Below are 21,551 nucleotides of genomic sequence, written 5' to 3'. Positions count from 1 at the left end.
GGATCTATAAAGATGGTGCCTGCTTAAGATCTCTCGGTGGGGAAGAATCCAATCTGTTAAGATGAACATACTCCCCAGAGTACTCTACTATTTCCACGCTCTCCTAGTCTCAGTCCCCGACCCCTTTTTCAAAGCTCTATCCAAAACCATGTCCCTTCCCCATTTTAAGAAATATTATCAGGCTGCCCAACTATGGGTCCTGAAGGAATGGTTGGGGGAGAACCAACAGACAATCTGGGTAACGCAAGATAGGGCGGTCGCTAGTACCCCCCCTAGAGGACCTAATGTGGAAGAATAAACAACACAGACACCTGAACCTTCGAGTAAGCAAAGTCATGAGCACTACATTAAACGCCTGGGATGTCCAAACCAGAAAGGGAATCATAACCACCCCACTGGCTCCTTTCACGCCTATCTGCAGGAATCCACAGTTCCCACCAGGACAAGAGCCCAGCGGCTTTGAGAAGTGGGAAGTAGCAGGATGTAGGAAAATCGGGGAACTGATCCAAGACAAAGAAATACGAACTTTTGCGGAATGTAAAAATATGTGGAAGTTAACAGAAGCAGACAGATATAAATACGAACAGTTAAAGCACTGGCTGTGTACACCAGAGGTTTTCCAGGCAGCCACAAGAGACCTCACACCATTTGAGACATATTTAATAACCAACCCAGGTGACAAAAATCTGGTGTCTACACTGTATAGCTTCATCTGCACACCAGAAGAGGAAATCAAATGGACGTACATGAGAAGATGGGAAGCCACTCTAGGGGAGGAAATCACCAGGCAGCAATTGGAGGAACTGTGGGCAGGCATCCCCAAACTCACCAGGGCTGTCCAAACCAGAGAATTGTGGTTGAAAATAATTACCCAATGGCACTATACCCCAGAGAGGCTTGGGTCAATGTACCCGGATGTGTCGAACCATTGTTGGAGGGGGTGCCAGGTCGTAGGAACCTGGAGGCACATCTGGTGGGAGTGTCAGGGAGTGAAGAGCTTCTGGAAGGAAGTGCAGACGGAAATGACAAAAATATACCCGGAGGCCGGCCAAATGGGGTTGAGGGTGTGGTTGTGCGGATTCAAAGACCCCTATACCAAGAAACTTCACAAAGCTCAATGGAGGAGCTTTATGGGCCTGGTCATTGCGGCATGGGCAACAATATCCCAAAATTGGAAGAAACGAGACCAACCACTGACTTACACATGGCTGCAAAAGGTGTGGCCCCAAATGACCATGGAAAAGATCACGAACCATCTCCAGGTGCAGAACAAATCCTTCACGAGGGAATGGGTTCAGCGTTGGAATACCTGAAATCAGACTATATGGAACAATGGTGTCCACACAACATTAAAATATCGGACATATATAGCACGTGAGAGTTCCCGAACAGGAATGCACGGAGGACCCGAACCCTTCCGGGGGTGTGGGAAGGGAGGTGGGAGGAATGTTGGGGAGAACACGTGTGTTGATGTTTATTGCTTGTTGAAATAATAAAAACATGTTTAAAAAAAAAATTAACATGTAAACTGTATGTAACTAGTTTTCCCTCACACTTGCTTCAACGCTCATTGCAACCTCGATCGAAGAATCTTCCTGTAACTAAGACACCATCTTGCAACAGAGCCTCAATGCCTCCGTGCTGCTAGCGCACATTACAAATGAAATAAATAAATATAAATAAATAAATATAACCCTCTGATCTGCCTAGAGTGAATGTCAACATTAATTTAATTCACAGTTGGGTGGCCTTGTCAATTTCCCCATTGTAGGGCCTTCAACAAGATCACCACTATCCCGGGCACCATATAGGCACCCAACGGGTCCACTGCTCCACTGAGTGGGACATAGCCTTTTGATGCCTCCCTACCCCACACCCCAAGCTCCCTTCTGACGCATGATGAACAGTTGAACATGGCCTGAAACTATACACATTGAACACCCTACCTGGGGTAAGGCCTTTGGCCCTGTCTTGGCTCCCGGTGACACCCAACGGGCAAACTGGGCATGCCCTGCCACAATTTCTACCGACCTCTTTCCCCAGGACATGACCTTTGGCCATGTTGGGGGCCACAAGAAGCCAACATAGGTGGCCACTAGCAAATGGATTGGGGTATTCTGTGCTACCTGAAGTGGTCACGGGCAAGGCCCAGTGGTTCCTTTGCCCCATTGATGGGTCGGCAGGCCACTGACCATGACTAGTGGCCTCTTTGCCTGGGCCATGGCCTTTGGCTATGCTCCAGGCTGACCAAGACACCGAAGGGGGCCAAAGGGCCTAGATGTCATCACCCCCTAAAGTGGGGTCCATGGTGCACTAACCATCGGCCCCTTTGTCCACGGCATGGCCCCACCTAGCTGAAAAGATGGACTAGGCAGTACATGGTTGATCATCTGATTCAGGTAGTGCAGCCGAATCACGTTATCATTATTCGGATCATTATTCGGAATGACACACTATTGCAACAAAATGCGTCACAACACACCAAGATCTCCTTTGTGTTATTGCAAACAAAATCTAGTCTGGAGACCTAGAACGTACTGCAGCTTGAAAGGTGATAGAGTCTTCGCATTCCAAGGACTCTGGAATGTTCGTGAGGTGAGCTTCCGAATTGAGACGACATACATTCACTCACAATAAATGCAAAATGCATCTTTTCTCAACTCTGTGTGCACCTACCCTTTAAAAGCAAAGTACCTGGAGAGTCAGAATTATATACACTTTGTATTAATGTGTTCACGTTTTCCTAACGTTTTGAAAACATAACTTTAAACTGTCCTATTTAGTTTAACTCATGTCACCGAGACGCTGCTGACAGAATCCTCATATAAAACAGGCCAGCATGCTCATAAATGGGTGAATTTCATGAAAATGTAGGCCACGTGTGACAGGTAGACATCCGAAGGTAGGCTCCTATCATTTGAGGATGTGGAGGATTTAACAAGGTCCTGTGGGGGTAGGTAACTGTCTTTGGGGGATGAGTGAACATTTAATGAGTCTACAGAGGTAGCTTACTGTCCTCGGTATGAGGTGTTCCGGAAAAGACAAGTACTTTCATTTACATAGCCTTCTCTGAAACATATTAGCATTTTGTGAAATATGACTCAATGTACATACAATATTCTTATTGCTGATCTGTCCCATTCATTGCTAGTTGATAGGCCTGTGCTCAGCTCAGCCACGAGGAGATGACTCCATGGGAGAGCCGCTTGCAGCCATGCAGTCATGCAGGAAGTTCAGGGTGGCCAGCTTCACGGTAGATATTCACGAGTTCCATATATTGTTTGACCATGCATATTTTTAGTGTTCATTTTGTACACGTTTTATTTTTCACAGTTTTTACACTCAGTGCATCAGTGACATAAAGGGAACCCGAAGTTCCTCCATCAACACCCCCCCCCTAAAAAAAGAAACATTAGCCACTTTTTTAAACATGGACATCTTTTTTACAAATATATATTGTAGGTGCATTTTATTGCAATGATCTTTCTGCATTGACAGGGTCTGATGAATATTCTGCACTAAAAAGACTGTCTATCACTAGATGAAGCCAATTAAATACAGAGGATCAGTGGCTCAATGAAGAGCTGTTTCAATGGCTTAATTGTAGAGCCGTGTGCACCTATAAGAGGCAAAACACATGGTTCCATGGTACAGCTATTTGCATCTAGGCAAGAAGGAGGCTGACCCCTTTGCATGGAGAGTTGGGTACCTCAGACTGCTCACACATCCTTCTAATGCTTTTATGTGGATAGTGCAGCTTCCCCTATTGATATTCACCCCGAGTTCATTTAGTGATTTAGGCCATGAGTGGCAACAGTCACTGTGACTAGTAGCAGGGGCCGCAGAGCTTCTCTTACCCTTTAATGATGGGAGGTCCTAAAACTGTACATTTGTTAAAGTCATTCTTTGGAAGACAAACTATTTCAATGATTGCAATGATTGCAATTTTGAGAGTATTCGATTGCCACTAGAGAACAAATGTAAGTCAATTGCTAGGTACAAGATGCAGATACTTGTTTATTTATTTTTTGGGGTGTGATTAGTTCGCTACATCCGGCTGTTTGTAAAGGTAGTTCAGGAAGTACTGTCACTTTCCAGAGTAGAGAAAAGAAGAGAAATCAGAAATATAACATCTGGATACTATTTTATAGGTCCTATCTAATAAATCGTGACAGTCAACACATGTTAAAAATAGTACACAATGCAGAACGAATTCTCCTGTCTTCTTTTTCAACGCTGAAAAGCAAAACAGAAATATGATTTGACAAAATACAGGTATTGCCACAGAGAGTGGAGAGAGGGACACTGAGATGATGATGGAAACAAAAACAACGATTAGAATGTTTAAAAATAAGTTTGAGACTTCACAACTAGAACTTATTTTTTAAACACTCTGTCATCTATAGACGTTTTGAATTTCTGGCTTTTATTTTTATAATGTCATTTGAATTTGTGCACTTAAAAACATCGAAAAGACCTGTTAGAAGCATACGGAGTCAGAATGAACACAGTCCACCATCAAAGACCTTTGCATATGCATCATTTTACCGCACTAAAGGTAGCACTGTCCATCCATCCTCATAGGTCCAATTGGACGGTTTCAAGGTTCATGTGACTGATGAGTATATGTTGCGTGTTACAAATGTTTTTGAAGGCCAAGCTCAGGATTGCAATCCCAAGGGCAGTGAGTTATTTTTTAGCACCTTTCTAACGCTTCAACAAATACACCTTGGAGCGCCATTGGGTCATAACGTTAAAAGCAGGTGTAACAGCCCTCCATTAAGGTCACGCCACTTTTTCATTCATTTGTAAGGTGTGAAGGAGAGGCAGACCGTAACTTGCATTTCCGCTGCCTCCCGTTCTCTCCACCATACAAATGCCCTAGCATTTGCACCAGCATGCAGATTCATTCTTCCACAAATGCTCTGGATCCCTATGAAGCCCACCGGCTATAAACACCTGCATAAAGGGATCCATTGTAAACGCTGCCTGCAAAGCTTGCATGGCACTCACATTTTACAGTTGCAATTAAACATTGCCTACCATTTGTGCACGTCTTAAAATTCTTTAGGGTAGTAGAGGGCATTATTTGTATTGTACTGTACTAGTAATTCAAGTAGCGCCTTATCCCATTTTTATGGCCTCACTGCTCTTTGTGGTAGGAAAGCCCTCGGAGACCAAAGTCCAGGTATAGGAAAGAGGAGGGTTAAGATGCGTGTGTGCATTTTTCCAAGGTTAGGACTTAGGAGGGCTGGTTAGGCTCCAGTAAGCAACCCAAAAAGCCAGACACGTGGGTGGGTGCTGAAGCACATCACGACAGAATGCTAGTGATGGAGACTCAAAATGTGCTCAGCTAGAGCTAATTTGTCACAGGTTGTCCCTGTATTCTAACGGTGCGAGGCATTGAGGCAAGTCTGGTGTTTCAGTGAGAAGTGGTTATGTGATCAGCTAGACCAAATTTTTCATAATCATGGCTGCATTCTAGAGTGCATGGATGGATAGCCGTGGCTGCGGGAGATGTCCACCAAAGTGGTGCGCTTGTACATACCTTAAGCTCAGATGACACTTATCTTTGATGTCACTGTGTCATCCCTCACACCCTCAAGTATACCACCCTGCTACCCTCAAGTCTACCAAGTGCAATAGACTGCTTGTTCTAGAACATCTTCTAAGTGGGACAGATAGGCTACCATAGAAACTACGATAATCGGATTCTCTGTGCTCAATAGGCTGGCTACCTTTATCGTTTTACAACACATCATCCATTTTCTACAAACGCTAACCAAAGCAGTATAATAAACGCAATACAACGGAACGCAGTATACAACCACTGTGCGTTACAATTGCTAACTTAAGCAGTTAAAAGTACAATGGAGAGTTACCAACATCTATGTTCGAGCATCATGGGCGGACTAAACAAAATTGTTCTAAGTTTACCACATGTGTGAACCTGCCTGTGCCTTCTTCCAATCGCAAAGTCAGGCTACTCACATATCTAGTGCCAGCCCATGGCTGTCCTTGCAGGTATTGTAAGTGGGCTATTATCAAACTGTCAGGTCTGGTACCAAGTCCCCAGAGCAGTGGCAAGCTATCCTGACAGATCTTTAAGGACAGAAGAGGCACTCCTAATACATCTAGTTGGTACAATTAATAGTCTGTCCTCAAAGGGCTTTACGCACATTAGGCTGGTTCTGCCTATGATCTTCAGAGTGCGCTGGGGACAGATAATCATCCTAAACATCTGTGTGAATGGACATGCCAACAAAGAGTGCAACAGCATTCCTGACCACACCCTGAAAATCCATCTAGGTGCAACGCCCTTACCACCCCTAACAGTCCATCTAAGTACAACTAATTTCCTGCCCCCCAAAACCATCTAAGTGAAACACATTTCCTAACCCCAAAAATCATCTAAGTGCAACACATTTCTTACCCCAAAAAACCATCCAAGTGCAACACATTACCTAACCTCAAAACCATCCAAGTACAACACATTTCAAACCCCCGAAATCCATCTAAGTGCAACTCATTTCCTACTCCAACACCAACTAAATGTGTCACAGCAGTTGAAGTTCAACTAGATTTAACTTCAGCACAACAATGTTAGGACACTCAAATTTGACTTCGGCAACACAGTGAAAAATTAGCTACAATTGACTTTGGCACAGCAAAGGAAGACACTCAGATTCAACACCTGGTACAGCAATGGAAAGACACTCAGATTCACCTTAGGCACAGCATTGGAAAACACCTAGACTCAGCTCCAGCACCACAATGGATAGACACCCAAAATCAGCCCTGGCTAACTGACCTGTTTAGGCTAATGTGCTGGTCTTGGGAGCAAGACAACACAGAGAAACAGAGGTTCGAATCCATGATCCGCTCTTAGAAACCAAACTCAAGTATGGTATTAGGTGCAAGCAGAGAATGGCTACCTGACACAATTAGGCTAAAAGCAGAATGTGGCTACCTGATGGATAACTAGCACAGTTGGTCTAAATGCATGAGAGCATGTCATATTAGGTAATAAAAGTGGAAGAGTGTTATTGGGTGCAGTAATGCCTGTAATCCCCTCCACCCCACACATACCCTATCAGTCACTGCTGGTTGACTGCAGCAGGTTCCCAGGTGAACTGGGGCAAACATGGAGTGGAGCTGCTTTGTCAGGAGCTGCCCTTTGCCTTGTGACCCTTAGCTGAGGACTGGCCTGGCGAATGCTTCCCAGAGTGTTTGTCTTAAAAGGGTCTCTCAGACCAATCGGATGTAAGTGGGTGGGATGGGAGGGGTGTAGAAAGGAGAACCAGGAAGTGGACAGGGGCTGAAGTGGGGAGGGGCAATGAAGAGCTGAGTAACGTGAGATTGTTTTTAAAAATCAATAAATACATGCAACCAAAATGTATGCGAGGGTCGCAGGCAGCAAGGGGAAATTGAACCCACCTTTGATGCTGGCAAAGTGACTCTGGGTCTACCCCATGTGGTCTAACTCCTCGCAGTGCATGTTGTGGGACTCTCAGGCCAATCTGATGGTGGTGGGCGGGATGGGATGTGGGTGCAAGGGTGAATTAGGGAGCAGGCCAGGGCTGGAGCGGGGAGGAGGAGAGAAGCACAGAGGAGCATGACATTTTATATATAAATAAATGCAACTAAAATAGATGCGAGGGACACGGGCAGCAAGGGGAAATTTAACCCACCTTCAGTTCTGGTAAAGTGACTCTAGGGCTACCCCATGGGGTCTAAACCCTTGCAGTCTATGTTGTGGGCCTCTCAGTACAATCGGACGGCAGTATGCAGATTGAAGGGAGAACAAGGAAGCAGACAGGAGGAAAGAAGCATTGAGGAGCATGAGATTTATTTAGAAAATGCAACCAAAATGGAAGCAAGGGTTGCAGGTAGCAAGGGGAAATGGTACCCACCTTCAATGCTGGCAAAATGACTCTGGGGCTACCCCACAGGTTTTAGACTCTCACAGTGTATGTTGCGGGAATCTCAGGCCAATCGGATGGCGGTGGGCGGGATGGGAGATGGGTGGAAGGGGGAACAAGGAAGTGCGCAGAGGCTGGGACGTGAAGGGGGAGAGAAGCGCTGAGGAGTGAGACATTTTAATTAAATAAATAAATGCAACCAAAATTAATGCGAGGGGTGCAGACTGCAAGGGGAAATTTAACCCCCTTTCGATCCTGGCAAAGTGACTCTGGGTCTACCCCATGTGGTCTAGATCCTTGCAGTGTATGGTGTGGGCCTCTCAGGCTTATCGGACGGTGCTGGGCCAGATCAAAGGCAGGTGGAAGGGAGAACAAAGAAGCAGGCAGGGGCTGAAGCGGGTGGGGGAGAGAAGTGCAGAAGAGCAACAGATTATAAACAAAATTATAATAAATGCAACCAAAATAGATGCAAAGATTGTAGGCAGCAAGTGGAAATATAACCCACCTTTAATGCTGGCAAAGTGACTCTCGGCCTACCCCACAGCATCTAGAACCTTGCAGTGCATGTTGTGGGCCAATCAGACGGTGGTGGCCGGGATGTGAAGCGGTGGAAGGGAGAAAAAGGAAGCGGGGAGGGGTAGAGAAGCACCAAGGAGCTTGATATTTTTTTAACAAAATAAATAAATAAATGCAATCAAAATGGATGTGAGGGACGCAGGCAGCAAGGGGAATTTTACCCACCTTCAATGCTGGCAAAGTGACTCTGGGGCGACCTCCAAGGCTCTAGACCTTTGCAGTGTATGTTGTGGGCACTGATGGGCGGGATGGGAGACTGGTGGAAGGGAGAACAAGGAAATGGGCAGTGGCTGAAGCTGGGAGGGGGAGAGAAGCACAGAGGATTGCAAGATTTAAAACAATTATAATGACAAATAAATGCAACCACAATGGATGCAATGGCCGCAGACAGTAAGGTTATATTTAAGACACCTTCAATGCATGCAAAGTGACTTTATCTGTAACTGATGGTGGTCTTCATTTTGTGTAATTTAACGGGATATAGATAGCTTAGGATAACACAACAGTTATAAGCATTAAACATCAACTGCTATTTATGACACATTTAATATTTTAATAAAGACATAAAAAGTAATTTTACAAAGTATATACATATATATATATATATATATATATATATATATATATATATATATATATGTATATATATATATATATATATATATATATATATTTATTTAAGGTATGACAAAGAAGACTAGCAACCAACATCTACCACCAATGCTGTGCCACTACACAATATCACCACTCCAAATGTATTTCCATTATTAAAACAACACAGGTAACATTTTTAAATATGGAGTCACAATTTATATCAGTTAAACCAATATAAAACATTCACAACACAATCGAAACATTGTTTTGGCTCAATTTTCAGAAAGGCAATGTTTGAGAAAGAAACTGGATGGGAAAATCATTTTTTAGGCCTTTATTTGAAAGGCAAAGTTGGGAAAAGGGAATAAATGGGGAATTTTGTTTTGCAACACACATATAATTGAAATGTAATGCTTGGTAATTCTGCTTTGGGATGCAAAGGAATAAACGGGGAATTTAATTTTGCACCCTCTACAATTGAAATGTAATGCTTGTTAATTCTGCTTTGGGATGCATGGGAATACATGGGGAATTTTGTTTTGCACCCTCTAAATTCACTTGAATAGCAGCCTTTTAGGGTTACTTATTTTGGGATTAAGGACACCCTCTTTGGTACAGAAGACAGGGTTTTCAGAAAGGTGGATTCACCAAGTATTTTATTGTCGATACCAGCTATAATACACTAGGCATGAACTTTGTTAGTATCACATTCTAACAACACTCATCCCGTGATATTCCGTATGGGAATTAATTAATTTAACTTTGTTTGAATGCGCTAAGGAACTACACAGCTTCCCCCTCCCCACAATTTAATGGGAAGGATTAAGGTGGGCTGTTCCCAAAACAATTCAATTTAAATAGATAGGGTGATTTTCTATAGTGGAATACATTTGTATTGGATTTAATCAAATGTGCCAAGGGCCTACCCAGTTTCACCCCCCTTCCCACTTATGGAAAGGGATACAGTCAGGTGGCTCCCCACACAATTGATGGCTTTTGGATTAGTCTACTTACATGGCAGGCTGTGGGCAGGGAAAAACAGCAGGGCTCCTAAGAGGACAGCACAGATCTGGTCAAGGACTTCCGTCAAGGATTTTCTCCTGCATCCACAATTCCTCTGCTCCTCTGATGGGGGTCCCAACTACCTTCCAGATTTCCCTGTCACTGTCTACAATGCAAGGATTGAGGCCTCTCTGCTAGTTGTTCCTTGCAAGAGTCCAGCAGCAAGCTCCCTCCTGGAATAATAAAGTGAAAAGCCTGGTGCAAAATTGACATTGTATAGGGCTGACGACACTCCTACATTATCATAATTCCCACAGTACGGATTGGCTAGCACTCTCCCTTAACCTCCCTCCAAGATGCCCACTGGCTGCTGATAGGACCAGAAGCTGGGAGATATGTATGATGTAGGCTGAGGGGGAGAAACATTTGTCATCTCAAAATAACAAGTGGGTTTTACCTTTTTGGGTCTGAAAAATCTAACAACATGGCAGCTATGCTAATTTTTCAGATAACTACATGAATCTATTTTTGAACTCTACATTTTATGCTTAGTCGGAAAATACTCATTTTATTTCGGCACTCCCGTCCTGGGCCGAGCCACTGTTTTTTGTGGTTTGCTGCTGCGTCAAAAAGCTAAAAATGGGACACTTCCCAATTCAAACATTAATTTCATGATCTAAAGTGTCACACATGTTCCAGTTTCTCAGATTTATGAAAATGTCAGAATCATAATTTTGATCATAACTTAAGTTATATACATCACAAAAATGTTGTGCGTACATAGTGCCAACAGGCATTTTATCCTCTTTAGAAATGAACAAAGACTGGGCTCACTGGGATACATGATGCTCTTTTCATTCAGGAAAATGTGCTCAATGTTAAACATATGGTACTGCATAATATGGGAGGTAGTTTAATTTCTCCTTTTCCTCTCTAAGTTTCCATTTCTCCTTAAACATATGACCAGCCACCTGCTCGGGCCCATGTTTATTCTTCCTTCTTGTCCTGAGCGTAGCTCATTGCTAATGCACACTTTATGGGGAACCTGACTTTAAAGGTAATTTCGTTTGGTCATGTTATTTGTATCACCATAGTTCCAATCTCTCTTGGAACATTGCTTGTATTTTTAACTGAAGCTCCAAGCCTGTTTCCTTGAAAAACCCAGCCCAAAGGTCTGGGGGTCAAAGTTCCAGATACACCCAGTTTAGTTACATGCACAATTCTGAGAAATAGTATTTACATTTTAGAAGCATATTTACACATGTCATTTTGTATTGCATCCAGGCTTGCTGGCAAGAAATATACTCTTTCTATACAGAATGCTTGAACTGAAATAAGTATTGCTTACACAGATAGGACATATTTAGATAAGAAACGGCTGTTCACTGCTACAAAAAAATGAAATAGGCCTTTCCCTATAAGTGTTTTCATTGTATGTGCTGAAATTAACAGGGTCATTCAAGCAATAAATGTGCGCCAAAAAGGGGAGCGCAAGCGTGAAAATCGCAGCGCACGTGTGCCAAAGCCGCGCATGCAGCCGTTGATTGATTCATGGTATGCGCTGCGCTAGTAAAAGCTGGGATGTGCACCAAATCCATGGGTGGCACACGCGGGCGCACACGTCACTAAATGACGTGCGCTACGTGCACATGGAATGTGCACATAGCGTAGTGCACACAAGAAAAGTGGGCGTAACACAGGGGGTAACACGCTGAATGGGGAACAACGCGTGAAAATGTGGGCGTTACTGGGGAAGTACAGGAGGTAAATGCTCGCAACACCCACACGCGCACTAACAACACGTATTCATGAAATCGAACAGGGGAAAGGAGTGCGCCAAAAAAGACGCGCTAATCCGGAAACACGTACGCCAGCAGGAAGCAGGCGTAAGTGGCCCCGCGCAGCATAAAAGTGCGTGCAAACAACAAACATGCTCAGACGCTTCGATGAATATACCGTTCTTCGCAGCAGTGGTCGTGAGACACCGCAGGAGGAGGAGGATAGGCAGACCGCACATTTTTTTACCCAGGACCAGCCTCTTTGGGATGCCTAATGACCAGGTGTATGGGAGGTACAGGTTTCCACCACACATAATCCTAGACCTGGTGAGGGAGTGGGAGGATGACCTCACATCACCCACCCTGGTCTCCCAAGCACTGAGCCCCTTGGAAAAGGTGCTCAATGTACTGCACTTCTTGGCTACTGGTTCATTTCAGTGGACAAGTGCCATAGTGGGGGGGGTGTCACAGGCCACGCAGTCATGCTGCCTACACCAGGTGTTGGCCATCATGACTGCACGCCCCTCAGTCTGCAGGCACATACACATGCCCAGAACACCTGCAGAAAGGCAGGCTGTCGTCCAGCAATTTTATGGGATGGCACACCTTCCCAAAGTCCTAGGGGCCATTGATTGCACCCATGTGGCTCTACGTCCACCCAGGGCCACTGAGCATATCTACGTGCAGGTTGTATATGATGCCAAGGGAAACATCACCTCATTATATGCCAACTATCCAGGGTCCAGCCATGATAGTTTCATATTCAGAATGTCACCCCTAAACCGGGACCTGGAAGCTGGCCGGCATGGCGACACATGGCTAATTGGTGAGTATAAATGCCTCTGCACATGCATGCATGTCAGAAACTGAGAAATGGGAAAACCCAACAAATGACAACCATTATCACCTCTCCAGGGGACAGTGCCTACCCTCGGAGCACCTACATGATGACGCCAATTCGGAACCCCACCACACCACCGGAGATAAAATACAACACAGCCCATAATGCAACCCGGGGCATAGTGGAGCGCACATTCGGAGTGGTCAAGTCATGCTTTCACTCCCTTGACCGCTCTGGTGGGCAGCTGCTTATGCGCCCCCCAGTAGTGTGTAGGATCATAGTGGCAGCATGTGTCCTGCACAATGTTGCAAACCGGCAGTGCTTGCCAGTGGACATGGTGGTGCCTGCACATCCCCAACCACATGCACGGCTGCTGCACATGGGAGGTGAAAGGGCAATTGGTGAGGCAGTCCGGACCCAGCTTGTGGCAAATAACTTCAGCTAAAATCCCACCCCTGTGGTGTGTACACAGGCCTAGCACCTACCGGCTCACAATCAATGATGATGACAAAAGCGACAGTCAACTGTCACAACCATACCAGCCTGAGATTGTTCACCTGGAAGTTCTACATTGTGTGCATCCCTAGCTACTCAACGACACCCAATGCTGTGTCACAAAAAGGCACAAATTCATGCAGCATGAAGGACTACCTCTTTGCAAAATACCACATCATAGTGGCATGTCACCCAACACCTCCCCAACACACCATGGCATGGCATGCAATGTGAAAGCCACCAAATGAATGCACAACACATGACACAAGTGTCACGAAGTGCACTGTTCTAAATGGAAACAGGCCACAGACATTTTTCTCTCAATAATGAAAAAAAACAACACACTTGAACAAATACTTACCAGCAAGAGAAAACATCAGTACATGATGAAACAGTGGCAATATATTACAATAAAAAATAAAAGTAGTGTAAGTATCACAACCTGACTAAGGCAGCACATCGACCCCGTATAACTGCAGATTGTTGCTGGAAGGCAAATGTATCAGTGAACTGCATACAACATGAACTGCATCAGAAAAGTAGATGGGCTTGTTAAGACATGAAGAAGGTACATGTATATAAGGAAAAAGTCAGGGGTGTAGAACCATACATAAATGCACCATGCAGTGGAGATTTGTACAACAATACCCACCAGGCATGTATACACAGTTTTGACTACAGACTGTCCACACAATTTATGGGAGCCCAATGTCACTGTGTACGTTACTGTCACTTGGTCACACCATTTGCAAGCCCATGGAAAGGGGAAGCAGGAGGGGTGTGTGTGTCAGGAACCAAAGCATCTAACCCAAAGACAGGCACGTCTGCATGTGCCCAGCTGGAAGACACAATGGATGCCTATGGGAGCCACACAAAGCAACAAACTGTAAAAAAAATATATATTAAAAACAAAAATCAAAAATGCCCATGTGTGGACCGGGGGGGAAGGCCACCCAGGGGGGATGAGGTACAGGGTGCACCCCAACACCCACATGCGTGGATGTTGAGAAAAAACAAAAATACCTCCATGGGCTAATGGCCTGCATGGCTAAGCTACAGTGAGAGAACTGCCGTCGCTGTCATCACCCTGTGGTGGTACATCAGAAGGTGGCCGTGATATGGGAGGCAGACCACACAAAGCCCTGGCATGCTCCTCCATGGCAGCAAGCATGCGGGACTGAAAGGTTTGGTTCTGCAGGATGATGGTACGGAGATCCCCATGCAGCACCTCACGGGTAGCATGCATTTCTGCCTGCATGGCCTCGCGTGATGCCCAGATCTCCTGACGGGTTGCCTGGAGCACAGCTGAGAGTGTACGTGTCAGCTGCTCCAGCTGCTGTTCTGCCCTTGTACTCTGGGACACCTCAAGTTCACCCATAGTATCTTTGAGGGATCTGTGTTCTAACCTGAGGGATTGCCTATGGGCATGTGACTCTACAGATATGGCTGTGCACAGAGTCTCCAGTCCAGCCCGTCAGTCCCTGTTGGACGCCAACATATCCTCCCTGTGTGAGTGGCAAATGGAGTCTGTTGCCAGCTGCAGGAGCTCCACATGCCTTTCACGGGGGAGAATGGAAGTGGCCACCCTATCCATTGCCTGAGCCATCATTTCACACAATGCCCCCTGTTGTGCTGCTATAGTGTACATGGAGTTCTCCCACACAGTATTGCCTGGTGGCGTACGGCCACCGCATTGGCAGACACCACACCTGGTTAGGGCAAGGTGATGTGCACCGTGCTGTGCTGGCTCAGCCTGAGGCTGCAGGACTGCATTCCTCCTTTGATCTGCTGGCCCAGGAACAGGAGCAAATATTGTGGAATGTCATCCTACATCCGTAACAACCACAGGCAGACTTTCTAACACTGAAATCCCCATAGAGGGGTCTACCCCCGGTGCAGGTGGGTTGGACAGAAGCACTCACCTGCGACGGCACATCTGTCTCAATGTCCGATTCAGCACCTGATTCATAGAGGTCTCCGGAAGTGTACCCAGAGATGGACAGTATGGTATGTAGGAGTAATGGGTTTTCACTCACATCCTCCACTGGTGCCCGGTTGTGGCTGTGAGTCCTCCTGGGTCTGCCCCATCTCCTCCTCCTCAACAGCATCAAGTGCCTCATCATCTGCAAAAACATGAAAGATAACAAATGGAAACAGGCATGAGCACCATAGCACACACACATAGGCATGACGAGGTAGAGATCCAGTACATAAATGACACATGTCCCACATGACAATAACTCTGGCATGCATGCACTGTCAATGAGTTGGAAGGGGAGGCAAAAAGCACACACTGATGACTGCAAGATTGAAAACCAACACGTGTGCTGCATGATGGATAGCAGTGGCATCAAACATTAGCCTGTGAGTGGCATGGACAATCCACATACATGACACATGCCAGCACACAGACGCCACATACCATAGCCATGGCAGATTTGACAAGGACACCCAGATGCTATCAAATCAGTACTGTCATCTATCCATGTGAGATGGACATCATGAATTAAAACATGTAAAAAAGAGTGAGAAAACACGCATGTGCCACACGCTGCAACAAAGCCAGTGTTCACTGATGCAGTGATGGCAGTGTAATAACTTTGTTAAAATAATGCTTCTAAAAAGCAGATAATCCTTTGGCAAATGTGAATGACACCTACCTTCTCTTCAGTCAGCCTTCTCGGGATAGAAGGTAGAGGGAATCACCTGGAAACTCCTCTCAACCCCGGCCAAGAGGGTAGGGTGAAGTGGAGCCCCCAGGGGAAACCCCGAAGGGAAAAAACCCCGCGATGAGCTGCTGGAGAGCGTGGATTCCTGCAACGGCTGTTGAAGGTTCACGCCTGTAGAAAGGTATTCTTTTAAGTCTTGTCTGGTAGAATTCTGGATGAAAAGAATAGAGATAGATAAGTATGGTTCCTGAGCTCCAATATCGAAAGAGAAAAGTAAGAGAAAGGCTTACCCTAACAGACCTGATCTTAATTAGATTTCGGTATTAAACTCCGAAGGAAAATGCAGACCTGGAGCCTATAGTCAAGCACGACAGTTAGACAAAGTTTCAAATTCAGCTCGGAAATGAACTCGTAAGAAAGGGAAAGAATCTTACCCACAGATACAAGCCCCAAGGTGATATGGGTGAAAACTGAATAATGAGGCTATGACAAGCAGATACTGGAAGCAAAATGTAAGGTCTGAGGTCGCGTCCTGTGGGACGTAAATACAAAGAAACAGATTAAAAGAGAGAAATCTCTGCGGGAAAATCGGGCCAAAGGAAATGGCGAATAACTACCGGTGGACGTGGCTGTGACAACAGGAAGGTATCGTCTACCGGATGAGAATAGCAACGGAGATTTCTGGAGCCAGAACAAGAAAAGGTAAGTGAAAATAAGACTAATATTCAGGCTAACATGATAGCTGATTCTAGAAGGTGGAAAAAAGACGAACTCACGATGCGCAGCGCGACTCTAAGGAGAGAAGCAACGCGTAGGACTGAAGCTCCAGCTGCCGGATATCCCATCCCGGAAGTCGGGGGCGGGGCTACCCGTAAAGTCCGGTGAACGCAAACAACTGGTGCGTTGCTCGCAGTCTCGGGTACCTCCATGTTGGGAGTTCCGATCCTGAGCCGGAAATCGGGAAATGCAACCCGGCGAAGAAAGGTAGCAGAGTTCAAGTGGACAGTTGTAACAGTATGCCCCCTCTTAAAGTTACTACCCCCCGGTTTGTCCGGATGCTTCTTGTGAAATGCTCTGATTAATCGTGGAGCATGAATGCAGGATTCAATTTCCCAAGTACGATCAGCAGGGGTGTAGCCCTTCCAATCCACTAGGTACTGTAATTTCCCTCGGTGAATACGTGAATCACACAACTCTAAGACTTCGTACTCTGCATTAGTATCAAGCATAACTGGAGGGGGACGAGAAGAAACCACCGGATGGAAAGTGCTTCTAATGTCAGGTTTTAGCTGAGAGACATGGAAGACTGGGTGTATCCGTGACCAAGTCTTGGGTAGTTTCAGTTTAAAGGCTGCAGCTCCTATTGCCGAAATTACCCGAAAAGGGCCCATAAATTTCGGTGAAAATTTTGAAGGTCTAAGATGTCTAGGCAAAAATCGGGAAGATAACCACACCAGGTCCCCAGGTTGTATTACCGGAGCTTTAGATCGAAGACGATCCGCCATCGTTTTTGTTCTTTCTTGAGCAGTCCTGAGTGCCTGAGAGGCTGCGTGTTGACCCTGGTGTATCTTTTCCAGAAGAACCTTCACATCCGGGCATTTGTCATCCGAAAACCTTTTATCAGGAAATGAGGCAGGGTGAAATCCATAGGAACAAAAAAAAGGAGAGGTCTTAATCGCTGAATGATGAGCATTATTATAAGCATATTCAGCCATTGGTAACAAACCCAACCAGTTGTCTTGTGCTGCTGAAATATAGCTCCGCAGGTATCCTTCTAATGTCTGATTCAGTCTCTCGGTCTGGCCGTTGGTTTGAGGATGAAAACCGGAACTCAACGCCCGAGTGATACCCAAAATTTGGCAGACCTTCTTCCAGTATCTGGACGTGTATTGAGAACCTCTATCCGAAATTATAGTCTCTGGAAGACCATGGAGGCAAAAGATACGGGAAATGAAGGTTCGAGCCATTTGAGCTGCTGAGGGAAGACCGGTGAAAGGGAGAAAATGAGCCATTTTTGTGAATGAATCGACAACCACCATAATGGTTGAACATCCTTCGGAGATAGGTAATTCCACAATGAAATCTGTTGAAATGATTTGCCAAGGCCGTGTAGGTAGGGGCATCTTTACCAGAGTTCCAAAAGGTGAATGCCTAGGGCTCTTATTCTGCAAACAAACCGGACAGGACCTGATGTATGTAAAAATGTCCTTACGCATTAATGGCCACCAAAAATATCGGGAGATTAATTCGCGGGTATTCATATTACCTCTATGTCCTGCGGATTTTGAGTCGTGGCACATATTTAGAACCTCCTTTTGTAAGGTTTTAGTGGGTACATAAACCTGTTTCCCATGAAAATAGCAACCGTCCTTTTTTGACAGGAGCTCCAAGTCCTTCTTGGTCAGCCTTCTTAGGACAGATGGTACAGAACTTAATTCCAAGCGTTTGAGAAAATCTGTAGATTTATATTTCTTTTCAACGCTAAGAATACCCCTGGGAAAAATGGGTTCTGGTTTGACTGGACATTGAAAAGAGGTCTCCTTTCGTGACAAGGCATCTGCTTGCAAATTGTTTCTTCCGGGAATGAAAGAGAATAATATCCTGAAAGGAGAGAAGAAATGAGCCCATCTAGCCTGACGACTGTTGCAGGTTTGGGCGTATTGAAGAATCCTTAAATTTTGATGGTCGGTACGAACCTCTACAGGAAACTGAGCTCCTAGCAACAAGTGTCTCCACTCCTCGAAAGCTTTCTTGATTGCCAATAACTCCTTCTCCAGAACGGTATAATTCAATTCTGCTGGAGCGAGGGTTTTGGACAAATACGCAATAGGCCGTTCTACCCCTTGATCATCCTTTTGAAGAAGAACAGCCCCTAAGGCAAACTGAGAAGCATCTGTTTCAAGAATAAAACAACGTGTTTGATCAGGCGTCATCAGTATGGGTGCAGATGTAAACCTCTTCTTTAAGGTATCGAAGGCCTTTTGAGTTGCCTCATTCCAGACATATGGAACTCCTTTCTTCAAAAGATTGGTTAAAGGCTGAGTAAGGGCCGAGAAATTTGGGATAAACCGACGATAAAAATTTGAAAATCCCACAAAACGTTGAATCTCCTTAATTGATCGAGGATTAGCCCAATTCTGGACTGCCTTTACTTTGTCTGGATCCATTGCAATGCCTTGTGCTGAAAGGATATAACCCAGATAGGTCACCTGGGGCTGGTGGAAAAAACATTTCTCCAAATTGCAAAACAAATGATTATTCTGGAGTCTGTATAGCACTTCTCGGACATGAGTTTGATGTTCAGAGGCTTCCTTAGAGAAGATCAGAATATCATCTAGATAGACGATGACCGTGTGTAATAATAGATCCGAAAATAGATGATCCATAAATCTCTGGAATACTGCCGGAGCGTTGGACAATCCAAAGGGCATAACCTGGTATTGAAAATGGCCAAAAGGTGTCCGGAAAGCCGTTTTCCATTCGTCTCCCTTTCTAATCCGGATCAGATGATAAGCGCCCTTTAAATCTAACTTGGTATAAATGCGGGATCCTTTTACAGCCTCTAAGATATCAGGAATTAAGGGCATCGGATATCTGTCTGGAATAGTGATTTTGTTCAATCCCCTGAAATCTATACAGGGTCTGAGTTCTGAAGTGTTCTTCTTGGGCACAAAGAAAAGCGATGCGGCCGCTGGAGATGTAGATTCGGTAATAAGTCCGTTCCGTAAATTCAGGTCAAGGTACTCCCTAAGAGCAAGCTTCTCTGAAGAGGAAAGTATGTACATCCTTCCGAAGGGTAAAGGCTGGTCTGGGATAAGATCAATCACACAATCGTCTCTGCGATGAGGAGGAAGTAGGGAGAAATCGGAGGAGGAAAAGACCTCAGAAAACTCTTGATACTCGATGGGAAGACCGATTACAGACCCGATAATAGTAACCTGTCTGTTCTCCTGTGATTGAGGATGACACATCGTGCTAGTTCTTCCCAAACAGTTAAGGAGACAAAACTCAGAACCCAAAAAGAGTGAACCTGCTGCCCAATTAATATAGGGATTGTGTCTTCGCAACCAAGGCAGTCCTAAGATAACAGGGTAATGGGCAGTTCGTATCACATCCATGGTAATGACTTCCTTGTGTGTAGCGATAGACATAGCCAACGGACCGGTTTGGTTGACAATTGGCCCAGAAGTTAGCGGACTACCATCTACACTCTCCACCGGGATAGCTTCGCTTTTAGAAACTAATGGTAACTGATGTTGTCTAGCCCAAATTTCATCAACAAAGTTCCCGGCTGCGCCGCTGTCTATAAGTGCCGGAATCTCGGTCAAATTCTGGGAACCAAAAGAAAAAGTAATATGTAAAACTAACATTAGAGAGTGGGAATACTGACTCCCTTGTGAAGCTGGTATGTTTAAAGAGGAACCTAAATATACATTAGAATCCCGGATCGTGGTTCCTCCTACGACCGGGAGTTGGCGTTTCCCGACCGCCTCGGTGGAGTGATAGGACACTCCTGGACCGTGTGGGTATTTGAGCCACAATACATACATAATCCCTGAGTTCTTCTACGGGATCTCTCTTCAGGAGATAAAGGCCCTCGGGTAGCTGATCCCAACTGCATTGGTTCTTCATTAGAGCTTCCTCTTGATGTAAGAGGAGCAGAGGAAAATGGACGAGTTGCGGGCTTTCCTTTGCGCCGTTCACTGTTCCGTTCCTTTATCCTATAGTCAATCTGCATGACTAAGGCGATAAATTCAGTCAATGACGTGGGGCGAGCCACCCTAGACACTTCATCCTTTAGATCTTCCGATAAACCTCTCCTAAAAAGAGTAACCTGGGCATCATCTGACCACGTAGATTCACTGGCAATCTGTTTGAATCTAGTAATGTAGGTCAAGATGTCCTGATTCCCTTGTCTGAGATCAAGTAGTTGTTCTTGAGCTGCTATTCGAATCTCCTGTCTACCAAACATAGATCTGATGCTGTTACAGAAAGCAGTATATGAGTCTAATATGACGTTATTAGTAGTGACCAAAGGCGTGGCCCAGGCTAAAGCAGGTCCTGTCATCTGCGAAATCATATACCCTACTCTATCCCGATCAGTATGAAAGAAAGCTGCTTTAAAAACGAATTGAACTGCGCTGGCATCAAGAAATTCTTTTATTTTATGGGGATTGCCATCAAATTGACCCCCTGGAAGGGGACCCGGGGGAACTTCAGAGCAATGAGGAACCCTGCAGGCTGTTGCCTGTTGGGAAGCCAATTGCGCAGTCTGTTGCTGAGATTGCTGTTGAGCCTGCCGAAGGTTAGCATTCTCTTGTTTCAGATTTTGTACCTCTGAGGTCAGAGATTGCACAGCCGCTATAAGTTGCTGGATCTGTTGATCCATAACGGAGGTAGTCTTTCACAAATGCCAGGAATAAGGATAATTATCAAGGTCAGCGAGGCGTTGCTTACTGTAATAACTTTGTTAAAATAATGCTTCTAAAAAGCAGATAATCCTTTGGCAAATGTGAATGACACCTACCTTCTCTTCAGTCAGCCTTCTCGGGATAGAAGGTAGAGGGAATCACCTGGAAACTCCTCTCAACCCCGGCCAAGAGGGTAGGGTGAAGTGGAGCCCCCAGGGGAAACCCCGAAGGGAAAAAACCCCGCGATGAGCTGCTGGAGAGCG

The sequence above is a fragment of the Ambystoma mexicanum genome, chromosome 8, assembly GCF_040938575.1.
Source record: "Ambystoma mexicanum isolate Mex_15411 chromosome 8, UKY_AmexF1_1, whole genome shotgun sequence".
NCBI lineage: Eukaryota > Metazoa > Chordata > Amphibia > Caudata > Ambystomatidae > Ambystoma > Ambystoma mexicanum.
The sequence above is the reverse complement of the archived record's forward strand: the minus strand, read 5'-3'. Positions refer to the sequence as shown.